The 26042-nt window shown below is 38.7% G+C and overlaps 1 protein-coding gene and 1 pseudogene across 1 annotated transcript in view; one reads left to right on the top strand and one right to left on the bottom strand.

Moving 5' to 3' along the window:
* LOC139715254 (acyl-CoA-binding domain-containing protein 6-like) overlaps positions 1 to 26042 on the bottom strand; it is a 44016-nt gene that overhangs the window by 5739 nt on the left and 12235 nt on the right. The gene's annotated exons all lie outside the window — the stretch shown is intronic.
* Positions 10092 to 13545, top strand: LOC139715253 (uncharacterized; annotated as a pseudogene).

Raw genomic sequence — 26042 nt, 5'->3', positions numbered from 1 at the left:
TTTACTTCAACCTATGAAGTCAAACTAATGTAGTTTTTTTTTTTTAGACTTGTATTATAAAATGTGACCATGCATCACAAAACAAACAAAAAGTTGCACTCCTTGATTTTATGTTAGGACTCGAAAAAGGTGAAATAGGTCAACCGACTCAATCTTGAGTTTTTCATATTTTCTGAGAGAGCTATCCTTCTTCTACATTAATCTTTGGTTTGGGATCATAACGTGAATGTGATAGTATGTTTTCTCCAGTTTTTCTACAACCCTTTTTTGGAGGAGAGTAGAATGATCAGGTATGTCTTAGGGGCCCCTTTCATTTCTTGAAATCCTCTGCACACTCTTCACTTTAGAAGCTAATAACTTTTTAAGGGGTAATGCTACTGCTTTGAAAGTTAATATTAATCATGGCCAGAATGTGTTGATACAACATGCTTTCTTTCAGCTGAAAGGACAAGTCCACCTTCATATACATGTGGATTGAGTGAATGCAGCAATATTTGTAGACCACATCAGTGAAAGTTTGGGGAATATCGGACAATCCGTTCAAAGTTATGAATTTTTGAAGTATCTGCGCAGTCACTGCTGAATGAGAAGACTACTAGAGTGTATGATGTCACATGCGTACAACGATAATAAAGGAAAATATAAAGAGAATTTCACAAAATTTTACTTTTTGAAAAAAGTGCACATTTCCTCGACTCGTCACTGACATATATTATGGGTAAAAGTATTCCCCCGTACCTTCTGCAGCGTCCTCGCCAGAAAATGAAGTACGCGTGGCGGAAAAGTGCCGTCAGGTAGTTTGAAATATTTACGCGTGGTGGCTCAAACTGAACACGTGGTCGGGTCGTCGGGAGAAGAAACGGCGCTTACACACCGACATGCGCGTGCGCGAGAAGCATGCAAAAACAAAACAAAACAGAAAGAGAGAGAAAAAGGGACAAAATTGGTGCGATATCGCACTGTCGACTCTGCGTTATAACGTTACAGCTTCGTAGCTAAAAAAATGGTACTAAAAGTGTCCGAAAGCATCCCTCCGTTTGTAACAGATTTTATATAATATGCTGGGCTCGACACTAACGGTTCCCCGGGGTCACCAAAAAAGTCGGATGTTTGCCTTTGCTTTTGGAAATGAAAAGCGGTAACAATCGGCTCCATACGATGCCAAGATAACTGTCGGATGTTTGCTTTTAAATTTCGAAATGAATAACAGTAACATTTAGTTGCGTTCGATGGTAAATTTTATGTTTGATGTTTGCTTTGACATTCGGAAATGAATAGCAATAGTATTCAACTCCGAACGATGATAAAATGAATGCCGGCAGTTTGTTCTTACGTTCGAAAGTAAATAACAATAACATTTAGCTCCGGAAGATACTAAAATAAATATCGCATGATCCCTTTGACGTTCGGAAATGAATAACAATTCTTTTCAACTCCGTACGATGATGAAATAAACGTCTGTTGTTTGCATTTATGTTCGAAAGTAAATAACAATAACTTTCAGCTCCGGAAGATGGTAAAATAAATGTCAGATGAGTGCTTTTACGTTCGGAAATGAACAGCGGTAACAATCGGCTCCATACAATGCAAAGATAACTGTCGGATGTTTGCTTTTAAATTTCTAAATGAATACAGTAATATTTAGTTGCGTTCGGTGGTAAATTTAATGTTTGATGTTTGCTTTGACGTTCGGAAATGAATAACAATAGTATTCAACTCCGTACGATGATAAAATGAATGCCGGAAATTTGTTTTTACGTTCGAAGGTATAAATAACAATAAAATTTAGCTCCGGAAGAAGCTAAAATAAATGTCAGATGAGTGTTTTACGTTCGGAAGTGAATAGCAGTAATATTCTGCTCCATACGATGCTGAAATAACTGTCGGATGTTTGCTTTTAAATTTCGAAATGAATAACAGTAACGTTCAGCTGCGTTTGATGATAAAGTAAATATCTGATGTCTGCCTTGACATTGAAAAATCAAAAACAGTATAACATTCGGCTCCGTACGATAATAAGATAAATGTCGGATGTTTGCCTTTGCTTTTGGAAATGAACAGCGGTAACAATCGGCTCCATACGATGCTAAGATAACTGTCGGATGTTTGCGTTTAAATTTCGAAATGAATAACAGTAACATTTTAGTTGCGTTCGATGGTAAATTTAATGTTTGATGTTTGCTTTGAAATTCGGAAATGAATTACAATACACTTTTGCAGTATTCAACTCCGTACGATGATAAAATGAATGCTGGAAGTTTGTTTTTACGTTCGAAAGTAAATAACAATAACATTTAGCTCCGGAAGATACTAAAATAAATATCGAATGATCCCTTTGACGTTCGGAAATGAATAACAATACTATTCAACTCCGTACGATGATGAAATAAACGTCTGATGTTTGCTTTTATGTTAGAAAGTAAATAACAATAACTTTCAGCTCCGGAAGATGGTAAAATAAATGTCAGATGAGTGCTTTTACGTTCGGAAATGAACAGCGGTAACAATCGGCTCCATACGATGCAAAGATAACTGTCGGATGTTTGCTTTTAAATTTCGGAACGAATAACAGTAACATTTAGTTGCGTTCGGTGGTAAATTTAATGTTTGATGTTTGCTTTGACGTTCGGAAATGAATAACAATAGTATTCAACTCCGTACGATGATAAAATGAATGCCGGAAATTTGTTTTTACGTTCGAAGGTATAAATAACAATAAAATTTAGCTCCGGAAGAAGCTAAAATAAATATCAGATGAGTGCTTTTACGTTCGGAAGTGAATATCAGTAATATTCAACTCTGTACGATGCTAAAATAACTGTCTGATGTTTGCTTTTAAATTTCGAAATGAATAACAGTAACGTTCAGCTGCGTTTGATAATAAAGTAAATATCTGATATCTGCCTTGACGTTCAAAAATAAAAAATAGTATAACATTCGGCTCCGTACGATGCTAAAATAATTTCCAGATGATTCATTTCACTTTTGGAAGTGGACAGCAGTAACATTCGGCTCAGTACGATAATAAAATAATGTCGGATGTTTGCTTTTAAATTTGGAAATGAAAAACGTTAATATTCTGCTCCGTACGATGCTAAAATAAATAACAGATTGTAATTGCTTTTACACTTGGAAATGATTAACGGTATCAATCGGCTCAGTTAGATGCTAAAATAGATAGCGGATGTGTTTTTGCTTTCACGTTCGGAACTGAATAGATAAGGATTTAACATTCATGAAGCTCCGTAAGATGCTAAAATGAATGTCGGTTGTTTGCTTTTAAATTTAAAAATCATTTACGGTATTATTCGGCTCCGTAAGGTGCTAAAATATTAGTAAATGTTGGATGATTGCTTCTACAATCACAAATGAATAACAGAAACTTTCGGCTCTTTACAATGCTAAAAGAAATGTCGGATGTTTACAAAGGTCTGCAAATGATCCCAATTTCTCATTTCAAACGTAAGTTTTGATCACCTAAATATAGGCATTAACTTTTATAGTAATCTATAAGCCTATTTGCTAAATCTTAGAACTCTGAATAACGGTAAGATGATTGATTTTTTTATTCATTTATTTCAGACATGGTATACCTGCATCACTGCGTTAAGCTTAGCTCCGCGTCGCTGAAAATGTGACTTATAGTCTGCGAAATCATCTTTTCTTTTATGACAATAGTGGATACGTATATAACTTAGTAAAGTATCGGTTTGCATCAATTTTTTACACTTTATTTTGCGTTTCTTTTTCATTTTAAGGATTGCACTGATTTGAAGAAAAAAAGAAAAAGGAAGAAAATATTGGTGCTACTAGCCTATAACGAAGCGTCAACCCACCATAAAAGCTGCGTTTACGTTAACTTTGCGTTGCTGAAAATGTGACTAAAAGTCTTAGTAATTATCTTTCCTTTAATGCAATATTGTTGATACTTGTCACGTAATAAAGTGCAAGTTTGCATCGCTTTCATCCTTTATTTTTGTGCGTTTCTTTCTCTATTTCAAGTCTCACACGATTAAGAAGAAAAAATGAGCAAAGGAAGAAGTTTTGAAAAAGAAAAGAAAAAGAAGAAAATATTGATGCAAGTATAACAAAACGGCATCGCGGTATCAAAGCTGCGTTAGCTTAACTTTGCGGTGCTGAAAATGTGACTTCCAGTGTCCGAAATTATGTTTTCTTTCATCATACAATGACATAATTGTTGTTATTCATCATGTAACTAAAGTGAAGGTTTGCATCTTTTCACTATTTCCTTTCGTCTCATTTTTTTTGTTCTGTTCTTAAAAAATCACGCTATTTAGAAGAATGTGGAAAGAAAACGAAGATGATGAAGAAGAAAAAAATAGTGCAACTGTCGTAATGAAGCAGCATCCATGCTCTATCAACTCTGCATTTAGTTTAACTAAACGTCTCTGTGAAGTGACTTAAGTGTCCGAAATTCTTTTCTTTCATGACATGATTGTTGATATTTATCACGTGACTAAGAAAAGATTAAAAGAAGCAAGTATTAGTGGAACAAACTGAGCGCAGAGTCAGCGTCCTCGCACTAAATGTGACTTCAAAAAATCTCCGAAATTATCTATTCTTTTATGACAATATTGTGGATACTTATCACTCAATGAAGTGAGAGTTTGCATTGCTTTCATACTTTCTTTTGCGCTATATTAAGTTCTTTTTTTTTATTTCAAGGATTTCACTGATTTGAAGAAAAATGGAATAAGAAGAAAATATCGGTGCAACAAGATAACAGAAGCCCGGCATCCCGTCATCTGAAAGCTGCGTTTTATCAAAGCTTTCTTGCGTCGCTGAGAATGTGACTTATCTAGAGTTCATTTTATTTTATCATTCAAGAATCGCGAAATTTAAGAGAAAAAAAAAGAGAAAATAATTTAAAAGAAGAAAGGATGAGTGGAACAAACTGATCGCAGAGTCCGTGACATCACACTATATCAACGCTTTATGTCACTAAAATGTGGCATTTATAGAGTCCGAACGAAATCATGATTTCGTTTATAATTGTTAGTACTTATCAAGTAATAAAGTGAAGGTTTGCATCACATTTTATTCTTTCGTCTATTTTTCCATTATATTATAATATACTTCAAAGATCACGCAATTTAGGAGAACATGCATATACGTCTTCGTCTTATTTCATGTCTCCCTCTTTTGCTGTATTTCCCCTCCAATGAATGATGAAAATAAAAATTATGTACATGTCTCCCTCACAACAAAAAGAACCACGTGCTAGCAACCTTCGTAAAGTTGAATCTAACTGCTAATTGCTAGCAAAGAATAGCCACCGTGGGGAAATACGACAACAAATAGAAGCGAAAGATAAACATGCATTCTCTTGGGATCGAAGACGCTTGACATCCTCCCACCCCCACCCCCCTTTTGCAGAAATTTCCACAAAACCAGGTGCCAGACGCAGGTGCCAGACGAAAGAATGCGCGCACTAGAATTCTGTTAATAAACAGAGTGTAAATAGCCTGGAAATATCGATCGAAGAACTAGCTCGAGAATAGAATTAAAGGAATCATTACAAGGATCATGATTCTATTAATTTAGTCTTTCTTTTGGCCTATAGTAGAAACATCGAACAGTCGATCATAATCCGGGATAATAGTGTATACTTGATTATTTTAGATGTTCCTGAACTATAGAAAGGGATTGATTAATCACTCGATTTATTGAATCACAGAAAGACAGTAATTATGAAAGGACACGTCTCGATTGCAGACAGAAATTCACTACGAGTATGTGATATGCAGCCACTACCCGATTAGACAATTTCAGGCTCATTAAGACTGCGTATTACTTTTCAAAGCTTGAAAGAATTTCACCTGTGAACTGTGACGGTCCACTATATACGGAGATGATTTGGCTATCAACATTCGTTTGTTTCTCGTTTTGTTATGTCTTGTCTGTTTGTTTGCTTGCTTGCTTTTGTTTGGTTTTGTTTTTGCTCGTACAAGACATGACGATTTCTTCGTATCGAATGTAAACTGTTACCGCAATCAAGCCATAAAGCGCAGCTGCGGCGCATTCGATTCATTGAACTTGAAGTAGCCTCAAACAAGGCAAGAGCACATGGCACGTGTTTCGCACATCGGCACATCGACACACAGCGAGACATTTAGCAATCATCGTTATGGCAGACAATCTGATTTCAATCATGGGAAAAGAAACTGGAATACTTGGGACAATGATGATGTTTAAAATCAAATCAAATTAAAAAAAAGCCTATATATAAAAACGCATGGCTTATTCTGAGTTCTAAGATTCAACATAGGTTTATAGATTGTTATAAAAGTTGATGCCTATTTAGGTGGTCAAAACTTACGTTTGAAATGAGAAAGTGGGAGCATTATTTTGTAGACATTAAAATGTAAACATCCGACATTTGTTTTAGCATTGTAAATAGCCGAAAGTTACCGTTATTCATTTCTGATTGTAAAAGCAATCATCCAACATTTACAAGTATTTTAGCACCTTACAGAGCCGAATGTTATACCGTTAATCATTTTCAAATGTAAAAGCAAACAACCGACATTCATTTTAGCATCTTACAGAGCAGAATGTTATCCCTATTCAGTTCCAAACGTGAAAGGAAACATCCCTTATTTATTTTATCGTCTAACTGAGCCGATTGATACCGTTAATCATTTCCAAATGTAAAAGCAACAATCTGTTATTTATCTTAGCATGTACGGAGCAGAATATTTCCGTTATATTCATTTCCAAATTTAAAAGTAAACATCCGACATTATTTTATTTCATCATCGTACGGAGCCGAATGTTACTGTTGCCCGCATCCGAAAGTGAAATGAATCATCTGACAATTATTTAAGCATCCTACAGAGCCAAATGTTACTGCTATTCACTTCCAAACGTAAAAGCAGTCATCTGACATTTATTTTGGCATCATATCCGGATCCGAATGTTATTGCTATTTACTTTCGAAAGTAAAACATCCGACATTTATTTAATCATCATACGGAGTAAACTGTTAAATATTATTGCTATTCATTTCCGAAAGTCAAAGGGATCATTCGACATTTATTTTAGCATCTTCCGGAGCTGAATGTTATTGCTATTTACTTTCGAACGTAAAAGCAAACATCCGGCATTTATTTTATCATCGTACGGAGTTAAATATTATTGTTATTCATTTCCGAACGTCAAAGCAAACATGCGACATTTATTATACCCCCGCCAAACGAAGTTTGAAGGGGGTATATAGGAATCAGCGGACGGTCGGGCGGTCGGTCGGGCGGTCGGGCGGTCGGTCGGGCGGTCGGGCGGTCGGTCCGTTGCAAATCTTGCGTCGCGAACTACTTCCTCAGTTTTCAACCGATTCCCATAAAACTTGGCACAGATGTGTGCCTTGGGTTGTAGATGTGCAAGACGTATTTTTTGACAGTACCCAAAAGTACGTTGCCATGGTAACGGCATATTATGGGCAAAAATGGGTACAAATCTTGCGTCGCGAACTCCTCCCACAGTTTTTGATCAATTTTTATGAAATTAGGTACAGATGTTCATCTGAATATGTTAATGTGCAAGACACATATTTCAGCAGTGGCAAAAAGTGCGTTGCCATGGTAACGGCATGTTATTGGTAAAATATAGGGCAAAATGCTTCATGGCAAAACTGCTTCATCAGTGTTCTTCCAATTCTCATGGAATTCATATTGAATGTTTGTCTTAGGATATAGGTCAGCATGACACATTTCTTGACAGTGACAAAAAGTATGTTGCCATGGTAACAGCTCACATATTATGAGCCAAAATGATGGAAAATTTTGTGTTGCAAACTACTTCCTCAGTTTGTGCCCAATTTCCATGAAACTTGGTACAGATGTGTGCCTTTGGTTGTAGATGTGCAAGACGCATTTTTTGACAGTACCCGAAAGTAGGTTGCCATGGTAACGGCATATTAATGGCAGAAGATCAAGGAAAGATCTTGCGGATTTAACTACTTCCTCAGTTTTTTGACCAAAGCTTATGAAATGTGGCACACACCTTGATCTTGGTGGGAAGATGTGGAAGACATATTTTTCGGACGTGTCGGAAGCTGCGTTGCCATGGTAACAGCATATAAATGGCAGAAGATCAAGGAAAGATCTTGCGGATTGAACTACTTCCTCTGTATTCGACTGAAGCTCATGAAATGTGGCACACACATTGGTCTTGGTGGGAAGATGTGCAAGACATATTTTTTGGACATGTCGGAAGCTGCGTTGCCATGGTAACGGCATATTAATGGTGGAAGATCAAGGAAAGATCTTGTGGATTGAACTACTTCCTCAGTTTTTGACAAAAGCTTATGAAATGTGGCACACACAATAGCCTTGGTGGGAAGATGTGCAAGACATATTTTTCAGACGTGTCGGAAGCTGCGTTGCCATGGTAACGGCATTTAAATGGCAGAAGATCAAGGAAAGATCATTCCTTGGGTAAGACTGTCGTCACGGGGCGGGGGTATTAATCACCTTAAGTGATATTTCTAGTTTTAGCATCTTCCGGAGCTGAATGTTATTGCTATCTACTTTCGAACATGAGAGCAAACATCATACATGTGTTTTATTATCGTACGGAGTTGAATATTATTGTTATTCATTTCTGAACGACAAAGAGGTCATCCGACATTGATTTTAGCATCTTACGGAGCCGATTGTTTGATAACGCTGTTCCATTTCCAAAAATAAAAGACAAACAACCGAAAAAAAGGAGGTTGAAACGTATGAAATAAAAAAATACAAATTTTAGAGCTGCTGAGTACAATACTAGTTTGTGCTTCCAAACATTGGAAGCTTTGCTTGCTGGATCACTCGCACATGGCTCGATCTGCGATCTGCTGCTCCGGGGATTGCGCGCGTTCACGTGTAGTAACAGTGGCATGCAACTCACAGTGATCGGAGAGAAGCGCCCGTAAATTTTCTGCACCGGAATCTCGGTGAACGTGGTGCGCTCACTTGTGCACCTGCGTATGCTGGCAAGCAAAGTGGAATCAGTAATAGGTCGACCGCGTGCGATGCGGGTACATCGCACACGATCGACGATCTTGCCGCTAAAGCGAGCGCCGAGCAAGTAACTGTCGAGCATGCGTTCGAAGGAAACTGCAAAAGATTTATTTTTTTTTAAATGGGAAACATGAAAAAATGGGAAAGGAAGATAACAAAAACTCTGAAGATTACGCGTGGTAGTCCAAATTTACGCGTGGCGCAAAATTGGTCGCCACAATTCACGCGTGGCGCAAAATTGGCTGCCACAATTCACGCGTGGCGCGCCCGCCACGCGTAAAACGCCTGGCGAGGACGTTGCTCATATGACGGAATTCTACAGTTGGAGAAGATATTGTCAGTTGCAATGTGCAAGCAGTTTACAACTAAAAAACAGTGTGTGCCCATCCATTCTAAGGAAAGGCATTTTTACAGTTGGGGCACTAGATAAAATTGATCATAATCTGTCATCCACTACAGCTAAAGGATTGTTCTATGGAAGATGCATACGTGTCATCCAATTTCCAACACAATATCATCCTGGACGTAGGCGGGTATCACAGTGGTTTCTTTCTGCAAATCCAAATGAGAAACCTCAACTGCTTGATTCGAATAGCATAGTTGAATCAGTCCATCTCAAAGCATCATCTGCCAATGTTCCACAGCTTACCATGACAACTGTAGATGGAAAGCTTCAAAAAGCAAGAGAAAAAGAAGGAAATGGATTCAGCATGCCTCTGAACTCCTTGACAGACAAACACATGAGAAAGGTAAAGTGATCTCATAAGCTGCATATCATGCATCTCAGCAATCACCTCTTTCCTTGAGGATCATTCTGAATTGTTGGTCTTGCACTCTTGGGTATGTGCTGATAAATCAGTGGTAGAGACAATACAGCATATCAAAGAACTTGGTTCCAATCAGTATTAAGCGTACAAGCGGGAAATGTTCATTGAAGAAACCAAAACCATCCATGCACCAATCAAAAAAAATGATCTTCTGCTTTTCAAGACACCAATGAAGACACACAGGAATCACAAAACTGCAAAAATTACATCTCTTCAGAATGATGTGAGCCTCTTTGGTCATATGTACATCACAAACCAGCTGCGTGATGGTGACCCAGAGATTCCTAAGCCACAAGAATCAGGTATACCCACCATTTCTATCAAATAGTGGGAAACTGCGCTTGACATCAAGCAAGTCCAAATTACTACCACGTCTGGACACAAATGGACAAGGAGAGCCTCCGGCACACATAGACTGTAAGATTTTTGATGGTGCAGCTCCAATTCATGGGTTGCCAACATCATCTGTGTCTACATTTGATGACTATGCAAGAACAGTGTTCAAGCCCATTCTGGACTGTGAATTGAAAGGGATCAAATGACTAGACTTGGTATGGGACCTATATTTAGCCTGCAGCATCTAGGAATCTACTCGGCAGAAACATGGAAGTAGATTGCGCAGAAAAGTAGCACCCACGACCAAAATGCCAGTCACCTGGAAATACTTCCTCCAAGACAGCATTAAACAAAGAAGAGCTGTTCGCATTCCTGACACAGACAGTGGCTGAACTAGAGTGTCCTAAAGACAAGGAGCTATATATAACCTCAGGTACATTATTCTTTATGTGCTTCTGATTTAGACTTATGCTAACTCTGATAATTATAAGATTGATAATCATAAGATTAAGATATATTTTGTGTAATTACAACCAATGCATTCACACAAAAGCTTGATGAAAGGGAAGTTTGGGAATTGCATCATAAGATATCATTAATCTTGAAGTATTATTATCCATGAAACTTTAAGACACATGTATCTATGGGTCCATGGGCAGAGTAGAGAATTCAAAGTCTTTCTTTTTTTCTCTTTAATGACATTTCAGGTACTTTAGTGATTGCACACATGAAGAAGCAGATACACAAATCGCAGTTCATCTTCAGCATGCAGTGGAGGGTCAAAGAAGATTGTAATCTGAACAGGGGATACAGACATTCTTGTTATTCTCATCGGCCAGTTTTGATCATTGTTCATTGCACATCCTGACATTGACATTTGGGTGGTATTTGGTATGGGAAAGAACTTCTGTCAATACAACATCAATAACATTTTGCAAAATCTTGGAGATGACAAGTCACGAGCGCTGCCTCTGTTTCATGCTTACACAGGTTGTGATACCTCGTCTTGCTTCTTTGGAAAAGGGCAGAAAAGTACATGGGGGGTCTGGAAATCTTATCCTGAAGTGACACAAGAATTCCTTCACTTGGTGGATCATCCATTCCAAGCAGTCTATGTTTCATCTGAACATATCACTTGTCTTGAGCGATTTACAGTCCTGATGTATGTAAAATCTTAACCTGTTCCATACCGGAACGTGGCGGCCTGTGTATTAATTCTATGGGGATTTTAGAATTCAGTGTGAAACGGGTTAAAAGCAATTCTCTGCCTTACTGGCTACCAATGTAACTTCATCAAAACGGGTGTAATATGTGAAGATTTAGACGAACTGGACACAAGTCTCACACATGCATTCTGAACATGCTGAAGCTTGGTTATCTGTGAATCTGGCAAGCCAAACAATAGCCAATTACAACAATCAAGCCTACTGCTAATAAATGCGTGAATGAGAGTTTCAGCGTCTTCCTGGCTCAAATATCTATGAATGTGACGCAAGTTATGCAACATATAAAAAGCAGACTTACATGTGGTCGATATATGCTTCTCCATGTTTAAACGAGAATCAAGCCATACACCCAGGTTTTTCACAGAGCTTGATGGTTTTACTTCCAAATCTCCAACTGATATCTTCTTAATATCCAGCTTTGCTACTTGTCTTGGTGTCCCAACAACAAGAAACTCGGTCTTCCCATCCTTAAGCATTAACTTATGTTTGGACATCCCAGAACAGACATAACATATACTGGTACAGGATTCTAAGTTTGAAATACTTTCAATGTGTTGTTCACCATCAGGACTGAATAAACTATACAACTGTGTGTCGTCAGCATATCAATGACATAAAACATTTGGAAAACGACTTTGAATACCCTTGATCAGCTATAGATTACTTGTATGAAGTGTAAAAAGAAGGGGGCCAGGGCGTGACCCCTGAGGCACCCCGTGTGGAACATAAAACATTACATCCTCTATCACAATATTTTGCTGTCAAAAGATGAAATGTAATATATTCAATAATTTCCCATGATCATTTTGTACATGATAAACAAGATACACAAGTACCGGTACACATATTTGATCACATACTAATATACTTACCATGTACACGCATACATTCAAATTGGAATGCATGGTGTGTAGGCCTACACAAAGGTAAGAAGCGCTCAAAGTTCTTTAAGTGTTTTGCGCAAATGGAAGTGCTTCATGTAGCATTATATATCAAGCGTCACTCTATGCATACGCTCAATGCAGTATGTACGAGGACACACACGCATAACATTACTGCACAGATATCTACACACTCTTGTACTCTTGTACAGTCACAGGTAAACCTGCCTGTACTATGTAGCAGTATCATTGACAAAGCGCACAATTCAACCCGTTCAAAATGTGCATAGAAAATGGTGAAGACATATTCTCACTTATTTGAATTCGCACTGGCCAAAAAGAGCGCATAATTGGTGAAAATCAACATACTGTGAAAATTTCCACATTGACAGTAGTGGATGGGGGCCACTGAAGAAGCGTTCACATCGCACTGGGCAAAAATAGCGCAAAATTGGTAAAAATCAACATACTGTGAAAATTTCCAGATTGACAGTAGTGGGTGGGGGCCACTGAAGAAGCGTTCACATCGCGGTCCCTGTCAGGTGTTTTCCATTTGCGAATCCTTCAACTACACTACGCTATCAACAATTATCCCACATCATTATCATGACTCAACAAGACCTTAGAACTGTCGATGATGCCCAATGTCGCAAGCATAAGCCCTTGTCAGGGCCGGCCTTGAGTATAATATCATTGAACATCCAAGGACTAACTGGCGCCAAACAAGATCTTTTGGCAGATCTATGCACCAAGCATAGTTGTGATATCCTCTGTCTCCAAGAGACGCATCGCGGACCTTCACGGGAATGTCCTCGCATCTCGGGTATGACCCTCATTGCTGAGAGGCCACACGACTAGTATGGAAGTGAAGTATTCGTACGCAATGGGCTGTATGCTGACAAGATATATATTTCTGATACGGATGACACTGAAATCATTACCTTCAACACCAAGGGAATATCTGTCAGTTCGGTGTATAAATTTCCTTCCATCATATTTGACATTCTTTCTGATGTCACCAGCGGTCGCATCATGTTGTCACAGGAGACTTTAACAGCCAATCATGTCAATTGGGGTCATGCTGAAACTAATGAAGATGGTGAGCTAGTCGAGAGCTGGGCAGACTCCAACCAACTGTGTCTCATTCATGATGCCAAGCTCCCTCCTTCTTTCAACAGCTCACGATGGAGGCGGGGGTACAACCCAGGCGACGTTTCAATCTCAAGAAAGCCGGCTGGAAGGGCTTCTCTGATGACCTAGACTCTGCTATTCTAGATCTTCCTGCTACCCCTGGTAAAATCATCATCACACCATAACATTCCTCGTGGCTGCCGCACAAAGTACATCCAGGGCTTGACTGATGACTCTAAGGCATTATATGATGACTACATCTTGCGTTTTGAGGATGACCATTTTAGTGATGACACCATTGAGCTTGGTGAAGCCTTAGCTAATTCCATCACAGAAGAAATGGTAAGAGCTCATTGAAAGCACAGATATGACTCATAGTAGCAGGAAAGCCAGGAAAACCATCTGCATCCTAGGAAATGATTACACAAAGCCGCAGCCAAGGCCACAAGTCACCGCTGACGAGGTTGCGCACCAACTCCTCTTGAACAGACTGGGAAATCCAAATCAAAGTCCTCAGAGGGCTAAACTTCCTAAAGCTGCTAATGCATCCTCACAAGACGCCACAGGTTTCACAAGGCCATTCACAATGAGTGAACTGGAATCTGCAATGAAGTCTATGAAAAACAAAAAGGCTGCAGGTCTTGATGATGTCCTTGTGGAACAGATCAAACACTTTGGACCAGGTGCACGCAGATGGCTTCTTGATATGTTTTCATTATCATTGGTTTGTTTGCTTGGTCGTGTGCAAAATAACTCAAAAGTTGTGCACAGATTGGAGTGAAACTTGCACGAAAGGTTGAGATTGACACAAGTAACAGATGATTAAATTTTGGTAGTAATCCAGAATTTTTTTATGGATTTTATGAAGGATTTTCAATATTTTGGCAGATAGGGTCAATGAACTTTAGAGTTCAAGCTGCGCACTTTTGAGGTTTTCATACGCACACTTAAAGGTACTAGCCCACATTTGTAAACCTGCAGCAATTGATCTCATAGTTAGCATGGAGTTTGGGTATGATTGCAGTAACACCTGTGCAAAATTTCGTTCCAATTAGTCCATTACTTTCATAAAAATAAATGAAAATGCACCGTATGCATGCGTATAACGCTCGCTAGCTCCGGTCCACGTACGTACTACTTGCATGCGATACATGTGTAAGTTACTAGTAGCTAGCCCCGGAGACCGCGCCGCAAGGCGCAGTCCTGGCGGCTACCTTGCAGCTGACTTCATAAATAAAGCATGGCTAAATTTCTATCATAAACACAGTGACAATTAATACATTACCTTTTCTACTTTGTTTTTCTCACCCATTTATCTAGAAATTGCAAAATTTTCGACATTTTTTTAGGAGTAATAAGCGGCCTGCCCTAGTGCAACAGTGGAGAGACTTGCTGCTATATCCATTAGTACGCATTACGCATGCTCTCAATGCACTGCACTGCATGCATGCTGTGCGCCTGTGCAAGTGATTGTGAGTTTCAGTGAGCATCGGTGAGCTGAAGATATTCGCGTTATAAGACAACATTTTCTGCATCATAAGCAATGAAATGCATCAAACAGTCGCCGAAATTAATCATTTAGGTTTAATCGACCCATGTAAGTATTCCTAGTAGTTTTTGTTGAAAAAATTAAGGAAATATAGCGCCGAAACGGCACCCGTTTTGTACAACTCCTCGATCTGAATGCGAAAACGGCACAGCCCCAACGCTGCACGTTGGGGCTGGTCGCAGTTAGTACGTAGCTAGCCCGCGCTCGTAATTCGATTTTGGGTCGGGTTGACCCGGTTTGAAAATTGATTTTAAAACGATGATTTTCTCTCTTTTATCGAATGGTATAGACAAAGAGCAACAGGTGAGGTATGTTACTGTTATAACTTGTACTTGAAGTCATATTGGACCTGTTTTATGCAGTTTTGATTTTCGTGGGTTTGCAAATGTGGGCTAGTACCTTTAAGTGCATGCTCTAGTTATTACCAAAGCGAGGTGCACCGTGCAGCTTTAGGGTTTATGACGTAGTAAAGGCTTCTATATTGGGAAATCGGGTGATTTTTCAGCATGCATACGTACGTGTGGAAATCACTGATCCCTATGGAGGAGCAATATCATCAGTGGAAAGTAGCTGCTTGGCGCAGACATCTGCACTCTCAAAGTGCTTTTCTAGTTTAATGATGTTACAAAAAGATGGCGTTGTACTAGTTCAGCACGTTATACGATCCTCTCCGTATCAGACAGGAAGTTTTAAGCAGCATACGCCTCTATCCTTGACGAGCTCCTAGACAACTTCTACATCTGAATCTGCAGCACACAACCTACGAGGAATATGAGCTGCAGACCCAAGAGGCAACTTGGTAAAAGGAGTAAAAAAGACGAGACTGACAGCGACATGGAAGACTCCAACTTGGGCCTACCCATTGGTGCCACCTCTGCACCCCCAGCTGCCGGGACGGAACCCACTGCCCCTGACGCCGTGCTCACCACGGCAACGCTTGCTGCGTACTTTAAGGAGGCATCACTCAAATTTGAACATATGATTCAAAAGGCAGTGGACTCGCTTCTCGAAAGCATCAAGAGGGTAGAGCGAGCCATTGAATTTGAAGGCCAGCGTGTGGACGAACTGGAAAAGAAAAACGTTGCTCTGGAAAAGAAATTAGGAAAAATGGAGTGTGACATGGAAAAAATGAGAGGAGAAATTGCACGCCACAACGCTGAAGCAAACAAGGCCGAGCGATTTTCACGTCGGAACAACTTTAGAATCGTTGGGATAGAGGAGGCTGCAAGAGATGAGCGCGAAGACTGCGTCGACATTGTCGAGAAAGTCATCAAGCAGCATTTCAAGATGGATATCAAGGTAGAGCGAGCTCATCGAGATGGAAAGAGAGGAGAGAAGCTAAGGCACATTTTGGTGAAAGTGTTGTCCTACAGAGAGAAGGTGGACATCATGAAAAATGCGCGAAAAAAGCTTGACAAGGAGAACTTCTACATCACGGACGACCTCACCAGGGCTGACCTAGATGAGAAAAGAAGGTGGTCGAAACAAGTCCAGCATCTCTACGCCCAGGGGACGAAACTCCGTTTCTTCGCAGGAAAATGGCGTAATTCTGGTGGTCTTCCGCATGTATTCTGATTTGTTTATTGCACCTTTAAGGATGCCATTTTGCTTCATTTGGCAGTGCAGTCTACAATGTCTACATTGACCACGTTCTTATTCTTTTGTTTGTGCATCCATGGAGGGAGCTGTCCGTTACATAACACGTTCTCTTAGCACAGTATTCGTAAGTGACAGATTGACATACTCTGAATTGTGCCATTCTTCTCTCACATGTTCTTCCTTCTCCCCATCTCACTATTATTCTCTCCCCCCCCCTCTCTCTCTCTATCTGTCTCTCCCTGTAAATATGAACTAATGTAATGCTGATCGGAGAGGATCGGCTTATTGTACTCTCTGTTTATGTTCACTGTTTTTGTATTCGTAGTAATCGTAGTCCGTAAGTTTCCCCATGATGCTCGTCCCCTCTCTTTCCTCTGCTTCCATGCCATTTCTCTCGCCAATCATGCCAATCGCTCAGCCTTGTGTATCTCACTCTGCATCATGTTTGGATATTGTACCAATAACTTTGAATGAATTTTGAAGAAGAAACTGATATATCATATGTAATAAACTGTAAATATTTTTTGCCCGAAGAATTAAACACCCGTATGTACACTGCTTCACAGTGCCAACATGCCCAATCTAACTCCGTTTTAAGTTTTCTACATATCAACGCTCGCAGCTTGCCCAGAAATTATGATAATGTAACCAATTTGTTGTCATCTCTCAACTTTGATTTCTCATTTATTGGTGTAAGTGAAACTTGGTTGAATGACAAATCTCCACCGATATTAGATATTGATGGTTACTCTTTGATTCGCTCTGATAGAGCAAACCGTCGTGGAGGCGGCGTAGCACTGTACGTTGCAAATAAATACTCATGTACTGTAAGGCATAATTTATCCTTTGTAAACTCTAATGCTGAGATTTTATCCGTTGAAATTGAAATACCAAATGAAAAGAATATAATTGTTATTATAATAGTTATTTACCGACCGCCAGATGCAAGTGTTGACTTATTTCTTGATGATTTTGAAATTATATTATCTAAAATCAATACCAGTAATAAGAAAGCATGTGTAATGGGTGATTTTAATATTGATTTATTATCTGAAAACAATAACTCACAAAGACTTTGCACAATACTTCAGTCTAATTTTTTTCATTGTGCTATCGATAAACCGACAAGGATTAGTGCGCAATCATTATCTTTAATTGATAATATATTCATAAATACAAATGTAGCGCAAAGTCAATCCGGTATTCTTTATAGTGAGATTTCGGATCATCTCCCCATTTTTTGTATCTTATTTGATGTACAAAGATATTCCAAGAAAACAAATAAGGGAAAATTACGTAGGTTTACAACCCAAAATATTAACCGCCTGAATGATGCTTTATCTTCAGAAAACTGGGATGACGTACTTGCTTGTGATGATGTGGATAAAGCATATGAATTATTTTGGAATAAATTTTATTATCATTTTGATAAGAATATCCCATTGCGAAATAAACAAACAGGAAGTAAAAAAATAAGAAATCCATGGATTACAAGAGGTATTTTGCAATCGATATCAAAGAGAAATGAATTATATAAGTTGCAATTAAATGATCACTCTGATGAAAATGTATATGAATATAAACGGTATAGAAATAAACTGACAACAATAATACGAACGTCGCGTAGATTGTATTATAAAAATCAATTTGTGAATGCACAAGGAAAAATGTCTACCACATGGAAAATTGTGAAAGAAATATTAGGGAATAATAAGCAGAAAATTATTCCCAAAATATTCAATCTTAATGATCATTGTGTTAAATCTCCACAAAATATAGTTAATGCTTTTAATGAGTTTTTTGTAAAAATTGGTCCCAATCAGGCCAAGAAAGTTGATAGCCATGGAACCAATTTTCATCAATATCTTCATAATGCGTGTAATCATTCACTTTTTTTAAAGCCTACTGATTATATAGAAATTATGCATATAACGTCATCTTTGAAATCAACACATTCTACTGGTTGTGATGAAATCAGCAGTGTTTTGCTGAAACAGATCATTGGATCGATTATTATCCCCCTCTCTCATATCTTCAATCTTTCTTTATTATCTGGAGTATTTCCTACTCCTTTCAAGATAGCCAAAGTTATTCCTGTGTATAAAAAAGATGATTCTTCGAATATTAGTAATTACCGACCCATTTCTTTATTACCTACCTTTTCTAAAATACTTGAAAGAATTATATATAATAGATTGGACAGTTTTCTAACCAAATACAATATTTTGAATCCTGATCAGTATGGGTTCAGAAAATCACATTCAACTGACCTGGCGCTTGCACAATTGTATGATCGAGTATCAAATGCCTTAGCTGACCGAAAGCATGTTATTGGTGTCTTTATGGACTTAAGCAAGGCATTTGATACTCTTGACCATTCTATTTTGCTATCAAAGCTACATTTTTATGGTATAAGAGGAACTGCTCTGAAACTGATCGCTAGTTATTTAAATGATCGAAAGCAATTCACATGTTTTGATTTCTGTAATTCGGATACATTGTTGATCAAATGCGGTGTACCACAAGGGTCCATTCTTGGGCCATTATTGTTTTTGTTATATGTTAATGATTTACCTAATGCATCAAGTTTATTACAGTACGTTATTTTTGCTGATGATACCAATGTATTTCTTTCAAATTCAGATTTTCAATGTCTTATTAGATCTTTAAATAATGAATTACCAAAATTGTCTCAGTGGTTCAAAAGTAATATCTTATCTTTGAATCTAAAGAAAACAAATTATATGCACTTCAAACATCCAAGGAAAGTGATTTGTAGTGACACTGAATGTATTCTAAAAATAGATGGCATTCCTCTTGAGAGGACAACATCCACTAAATTTCTTGGAATTGTAATTAATGAAACTCTTACTTGGAATGATCATGTGAAATATATTTCACCTCCTATTGCTCGTAATGTTGGAATATTATGTAAACTCAGACATTGTTTATCTTTTGATATCTTGATTATGCTTTATAATGCACTCATCCTACCATACATTTCTTATTGTAATATGATATGGGCAAACTCGGTGTCTGCTAACAATACTATATTAAAATTGCAAAAGAAAGTTATTCGTATATGTGCAAATGCTGGTTATAATGATCACACGGATCCCCTTTTCTTCTGCTTTAAGATCTTAAAGGTGAACGACATCCACACTTTACAAAATGCACTTTTGATGTTCCGCTTTAATACTGACTTATTACCCTCTTCATTTATTGATATGTTCCAGCTGAACTCAGAAATCCATTCTTATCCTACAAGGCAAGCAATGGATGTACACTTGAGTAACCCTAAAACACTCCTAGCACACAAATCAGTAAGACATACTGGCCCAGATATCTGGAATAGACTTCCACTTGAATTACGTAACATTAAGTCTATTCATTCATTTAAAAAAGCAGTAAAGAAAATGTTGATTTCACAGTACCGGTGATACCTTCTGTAGAAACACTTGATGACTCATTCTTTGTTCATTGTTGTATCTATTATGTTTCTTTCTCTCCGAGTCTCTGCACGTGCGGATGCACCTGCAGTATACTGTCCTCCTCTGATCCACTGGGATTCATTCCTTCTCTGTTGTTCATAATTCATGTTATGTCGGGCGAATCATGGTTCACTATAACGTCATGCCCTGAAAGGGCACGTAGAAATTTATGCTGTGTATGTAGATGATTGCTTTTTGTCTTCCTCTCTTTTTCTCTCTTTCTCATTCAATGTAACTTTACAAGACAAAAGCAACACTTATTATGTGAATACATCACTGTAATTTATTAGTATAAATACAGTATGTGCATGTATGTATGTGTCTAGGTATAGAGGTATGTCGAGTTGATCTGGCGATAGACTAGTATCCGGAGGTTTTTATCATCTCCTCCCCTTCCTTCTTCTTCTCTCTCTCTCTCTCTCTCTCTCCCTCTCCCTAACCCGTATTCCACGAGCATCATGTTGGACCCTCTTGTTTTTCTTCACTATAATGTTATTTGTTATCGGTTGCCAAACAGTCAAGCGCTGTGCTTATTATTGGCAATCGTTCTGTATGCAAATTATTAACATGTTTACTCATGTAATTATACTACAGATGTATTGCATAATTGATGAAAATGATGAAAATTGTATAAAGTATACTACCGGTATTTTGTACTTTGTTAATGAAATTGCAGAAAATTGAGTGTATTTGAAAAAAAAATGGCATACAGAGAATAAAAATCAAATCAAATCAAATCAAATCAAATCAAATAAAAAATTGATGTGAAATAGTCATACTTTGATGGCCGTTATAGTATATGCAAGTCATGACGGCCATCCATCAAATGCTGCTGGCAACCAACTGTGTGTTAATCTTACCATTGCAAGCATAATGCGGCTTCACTTGGTTGATTTACAGCAGTCCTAAAAGGTGACATCTATTCACTATGGAATAAAGCATGTAAAACCTTGAAGGGGATCACAAACTCACGAAAATATTAAAGCAGGTAGTAAGTCACTGCATGCTCGTTCCCCACAACTTCTGGAGTGCCGCATTGAAGTGACACACAACAATAGAAAAACTGTATAATGAATGTGATCAGCATGGTTGTGTACAATGAATGGGTGATCGGGGTTATTGATATGAGGCTCGTTTGTACCAAAGATCATAGAGAAAGTCTTTTGGAAAATGTATGGAGGATAAAAAAAATATTGATACAAAATTATTGATAATAGTCGTAATAATTAAACATATATTTTTTGGATGTAGAACCCAAAATCGATGACAACATATTATTATGATCATATTATAATATATAAGTGTAAGATGTCTGTGCTTGTGTTGTTGTTGTTGTTGTTGTCCGCTGATTGAACCTAATCTTGTACTGGCTGACCTGTTAGACCGCAACCGTACACATCGCGCGCTGTTATTTGATTTACACTGTTCATTTTAAACTACACATATGGCTGTACGGACATACAACGCTCTCTTGATCTCTACAGTATGATCTAATAATGTTTATTTTGAGAAATGGCAAGCAAAAGGTGCCAAAGAAAAAAGAACGGCTCCTTCAGGACTCTATGAGGAAGGTCGGTCAAGTCATCTTTTAATACATTAGTAGAACCTAGACTTTGCTATTACTTAGCAGTGAGATTTGCAGTGATTGTCCCACTTTGAGTTCTCGATCTGCAGATCTATAGCTCTCATTGGCCTGACCACGCAATGCTCTGATGATCAGGGCATATAACTAATGTTAGACAAGTACAGGGATCAAAATGCTTTGCATGACACAGTGAACCTTTTACTTTGGGTTTGGCTCTACATATCAGCCCACTGACAAAAAGAATTTTTTTTAAGGACTCTAGACCTGCAGACAGTGTAAATTATATGGTATTTGACATCTAGAATCTCCACAACATACCCATAGAAATGTTCTATTCTAATTAGCAATGTGAAACTGAAAGATACAGTTTAGATCTAGGCATCTAGTGCCATTGATAGTCAAGGCCCAACAGTAGAGTCTGCAGAGTGTTACTATAATTCATCAAGATGTCAAATACTTTTATATGCATGCATAGGTTCTAGAGCTAGATCTATTGTAGTTGCAGTAGGGATTCTTCTAAGGTTAGATATAACTCATAACTGGTAGTCACGACTAGGTTCTACATGATCTTTGAAAATCTGATGCCAAATTGGAAACCATTTGATTTGCAGAAAGGAATAATGGCACTAATAGCAGGCTATAAACCTCCCTACACTCATACTAGTAACAAAGTGACTCCCATTATATAAACAAACACAGTTAAGACGGCATTTCGGTTACAACAAAGTAAAAATTCAGGCTACAGCCTCATCAAGTCATTGTCTCTGTGCATTTTCTTGTTTATTGTTTGGTAACTGAGCAACTGATAAAACGGGAACCTGGTATACCAGGTTCCCAAGATGAAGACAGGAGTACCTGCTTTCGTGGCCAAAATTCATGCTTCTTTGTGTTATAAAGTCCCCTAAAATGGGTTTGATGAAAAGTTTATTGTCAGCACGTGTTCTTTTTCTGTTGGGAGAATTTCTATACATCACAGTATTTCTGTACCTTTATTCTGATTTAGTTTGCCCTTTCTCTGCTACAAGAACTCGTATGAACATGTACACTAGCGATCAAAGCTGATCAAAGTACTGTAGATATTTGTGTTCGCTGACCCCAGTCATTGCATTCTGGTGCCTGATTTGTGTAGAACAAGAGTCTGTGAGCCCATCAGCGCACGCTCTATTCACACATCGCATACGATCGATATTTCTATCGTCCAAGGGCACATGTAGTTGACCGTGGGGGAGGGGTTGAATGCACCACTCTCGATTGCTTTCGCACAGGTGGATTACCAACCTGTCCATTCTCTGTCGACGGGGCAAAAAGAATCTCGTTTGGAGATATTGAAGGTATTTAGAGAATTGCGGAAGGGAACGGACTAACAAAACAAAACTGCCGGTCAGTGGACTTCGTTAAAATGGGAGTGCACTGTATTGGCTCAGAGAGTCAGACTTTCAGACAGTAGCCTATACTATAGCTGAGAGTTTGGATTCTTGCTCTACCGTTTTCAACCCTCTGTACAAAATGTTAATTTGCACAGGGGTCAATTGGTGGGTATGGAGTGTGTGGTGAACAATGGCAGGATAGGAATGCTCTATTACATATTCATGAGAAATTCCACTAACATAGCTAGTGAAATATAGTGTATGCAAGCACATGAAAACTTGTGCTTTTGTTTTTTTCATGTGCATGCATTTTACCCTTTACCATGAATTCAGACTAGCAGTGCCCAGGGCAATCCATCATAAATTATTCATAAAGCATGCATGTCCTTGGAGCAAGAGTCCAAAAACCTAAGCTGCATTTATAAGATTTTGCATGCCGAGAATCACTGTTTTGAAACACTGATTTGGAACACTGATTTGAAACACGATTTTGTCAGGAGAGCATTTATAAGATTTTTACCCTGAATGTGTTGGGGCTCTCGCTCAGACTGTGTCCATTACGCAACTCATCTTCTCGCTGCAGTTTGTTCTTCAGCAAAAGGTCAAAAAGGGCGCGCGCAAGACATTGTGACGTCATTTAAACAGTGTTTGAGATCGGGGTCGCATTTATAAGATTTTTAAACACACTGTTTCTACAGAAACAATGTTTTACGGTAAGTTACGGCTAGCGTTTAAAAGATTTTTTTTTCTTGCTAGAAACACTGTTTGGCCAGAAACAGTGTTTCAAAACACTGTTTGTGGCCAGAAAAAAAAAATCTTATTAAACGCACCCCCTCGTCAGCAGATCTTTGAAAAAGGTGTATTCGTGGTATTCATGTCTATTGTAAGCACACACTCAATACACATCATTGGTTCATGTGTAAAGTTCAATTTAGAACAGAGGGTTCGAATTTCACCAAAATCTGGACCTTAACATTAAAAATTAATCATGGATTTAAAGAAAAAAATTCATGCTCTCATATTCAAATCATCTCCAACTAAATTGTACACTATTCAGCTATTACTTGACAGTGTTATCTGATGCATAGTACAGCAGACCGACAGGAGAGCTAAGAGAAAGGCACGGGCAGTCTTAGTATTGGCCCCAACAGACTCATCTGCTGCAAGTGCTCTAAGGATTGCCACTCAAGAGTGGGGCTTTACAGCCACTCAAGGCAGTGCAAACTTCTTGCCTAGCTAGTGCTACGCCATCGTTTCTCGAGACGAATGGATGCCAACCAGTTTTGAGCTATTAAGGATCAAAAGTGGGGACATGTTTTTTGTAACACGCTAGTGCTATTAGATGACAGTAATATAAGGTGATGAATAAATGCGTATCCGGGGCAATTACCCCGAGAGGGCAATTACCCCCCCCCCGGCTAAATACCTGGTTAGTGGTAAGCTTAGAGTAACGATTAGGGTTAGGGTTAGGGTTAGGGTTAGGGTTAGGAGTTGAGTTAGGGATAGGATTAGGTTCAGGATTAGGATTAGGATTAGGGCCAGGGGAAGGGTGCGGGGTAATTGCCCAGGGGGTAATTGCCCTAGACCCGAATAAATGTTCTATTCATTGCAAGAATTAACAAATCTTCAACAAAAACAATTCTCATGGCTCTCTCATAGATAGAGCATAGTCCCCATTTTAACAAATTGAGATCCTAACCCCCTAGGGATGCTACCTACCAAGTTTGGTGAACATCCATCATGAGGTTTTCAAGAAGATGAAAATGTACAATTTAGGCCTCAATTTGACCTCCCCACACCCTCCCCCCTGCCCGCACAGCAAGGGGGGCACCCCTGGATCTGCTATCAAACAAACTTCGAAACTACAGTCATCTAATGTACTTACTCATAGTATTAACTTAGCTCTATCACTACTGATTCTAGAAAAGATTTTAAAAGATTCCTTAATTTTGGAGGTTTGGTCCCTTGGGGCCCTTAAGGTAGGACACAGTTGCCCATTTGAACGAATTGAGATCCTACACCCCTAGGGAAGCTACCTTCCAAGTTTGGTGAAAATCGGTCATGGGGTTCTCAAGAAGATGAAAATGTGCAATTTAAGCTCCATTAGGACCCCTCCCCACCCACCTCCCCTGGGTCCCGGGGGGGGGGGGGGGGGGGGAGGGGCATCCCTGATTCCGCCACGGACCAACTTGGAACTATAATCATTAATGTACTAACTCATAGTATCAACTTAGCTCTATCACTTCTGGTTCTAGAGAAGAAGATTTTTTCAAGATTCCTTAATTTTTGGGGGTTCGGGGCCCATTTTAACAAATTCAGATCCTAACCCCTAAGGGATGCTATCTGCCAAGTTTGATGAAAATAGAAAATTTAAATGAGAACTTACCTGTTTGAAATTTAAATTGTATTTTATGAGGAAGGCGAAGGAAGAGACTACGATGCATAAAGAGTAATAATAGGAGAGCCCGCACGCGCGTCCAGCAATATTAGTAGCTCCGAAAAATGTGAATACCAATACCAGCAGTCATCCTACTGCTATTGAGAACTACCTGAGATTATGAAGAAGGGTGGGAGAGGAGGGACTGTAGTCTCTTCCTTCGCCTTCCTCATAAAATACAATTTAAATTTCAAACAGGTAAGTTCTCATTTAAATTTTCTATTTTATTTCGGAAGTCTCGAAAGAGACTACGATGCATAAAGAGTAATAATAGGAGACTTTGAAGCTGGTAGTCACATTTTTTGGCCACACAGAACTGTGCCAATGACCATAATTACCACAAGGGGTACAATGTATGGCTTTACCTTTTACGATAATACTGCATGGCTGAAACCCCTATTCTCATTCCTGAGGGGTTTCGCGTAATATGTTTGAAATGTCTTCTCGTTACTCCAGCCTGCCTGTGCCAAAATCTCATGTACAGGCAGATCTTTCCTCTGGGCAGCAGACGCTGAGGCTGCTCTCGTGGAGTGTGCCGAGAACATGCTGATGTCAATCCCAGCTTCTGTCATAACTGTCTTAATCCATGG

The sequence above is a fragment of the Diadema antillarum genome, unplaced genomic scaffold (assembly GCF_040938485.1).
Source record: "Diadema antillarum isolate AM-2024a unplaced genomic scaffold, OU_Dant_1.0 seq00003212_RagTag, whole genome shotgun sequence".
NCBI classification, from domain to species: domain Eukaryota; kingdom Metazoa; phylum Echinodermata; class Echinoidea; order Diadematoida; family Diadematidae; genus Diadema; species Diadema antillarum.
Note: the sequence above shows the minus strand (reverse complement) of the source record. Positions and strands in the feature narration are given on the sequence as shown.